Raw genomic sequence first — 1,413 nt, 5'->3', positions numbered from 1 at the left:
CACACAGGTGGCAAGTGGCAAAATCAAGATCTGAACTCTGTTTCCCTGACTCCAGTTGAATCTAATCTTCTTTCTCCTATACCTCAATTAGAGGAAGATATGTTCAGTCAGGGGAAAGGAGGCAGGGGAAAATAGAGCCTAAACAGGATGATCCACTGGAAAGAAGACTAAATGTATAGCTTAAAAAAAAAGATTTTCCCCATAACTAAGACATTTCCAACTTGGCTGGACTCTCCCAAGTTTATACTTCCCTGACATATGCTTTAAGAAGTCAGAATCACATCAATGCTAGAATGAGGAAATCAAAGTAGGAAGTTTAGGGGTGGCTAGGTGACTAGGTGGTGCAGTGAATAGAGCACCGGCCCTGGAGTCAGGAGGGCCTGAGTTCAAATCCGACCTCAGACACTTAATACAAAACTAGCTGTGTGACCTTGGGCAAGTCACTTAACCCCAACTGCCCTGCAAAAAAAAAGTAGGAAGTTTAGTGGCTAGAGAAGGGAAATTATTTGACTAAGGTCACAAAGCTACTAAGTGAAGAACTTGGACAAATACAAGAATTTCCTTGATTACATAGTCCTATGCTCTTTTCATCTTGTATCCTCTTTTTGAACATTCCTAAAAAGTTATATTTAAAACAAATATTAAGAAAATGTTCAATGTACTAGAAGATATGCAAAGTCTCTTTTATATGAAACTTGCTGATAATTGTTTTATAAAGGGGACTTTTAATTTTTTTTAAAGGGGACTTTTTATGAGTTCCTTTTATAAACTTTCCAATACCAGGATCATAGATTTAAATCTGAAAGGTAGAGGCCATCCTCTCATAAAGTATGGAACCTAAGGGTTAGGTATTGGATTTAGGCATACTGGGCTGTGCCTGCTATATTTTTGTGTGTCTTATTATTTGTTTATGAAGAAACAAAAATCTTTCTTAATGAAGATTAATATCCATATAGTATATTTTTTCCAAAGCTACGCACTTTTTTTAAAAAAAGATAGCAATGATAATTTGTTCTTGATGTACTTGTTTCAGTGTCACTTTCCAGTAACAAAATATTTTTGTCTGCTATTTTTTAAAATTTTTTTAGGATATAATTCTAGCTGCATCTGTTTCATGTGACCCCAACACTAATATTCTATTTAACTGATTCACCCAGATGCCTCCAAATCTATTAATTCCTACTATGCCCCTGCAGGCACTGGAAAACAAGAAAAAGAGCTCAGCTTTTTCAGGCAATGCATGTTAGCTTTGTGGTATAATAACTGATGTCAGCCTGAACCTTGCCAACAATCTCACATCACAACTAGTTACATCCCCTTCCAAACTATTGGGCTCAAACTCTTTCTAGAGCAAACCCACCCAACCCCTCCCCCCTTCCACATATTTGCTGTATGGATTCAACAATATGACAG

The sequence above is a fragment of the Petaurus breviceps genome, unplaced genomic scaffold (genome assembly GCF_028583685.1).
Source record: "Petaurus breviceps papuanus isolate PSGF00001 unplaced genomic scaffold, PetGlider_PUasm1.0 90977, whole genome shotgun sequence".
Taxonomy (NCBI): domain Eukaryota; kingdom Metazoa; phylum Chordata; class Mammalia; order Diprotodontia; family Petauridae; genus Petaurus; species Petaurus breviceps.
This window is presented reverse-complemented; position numbering follows the sequence as displayed.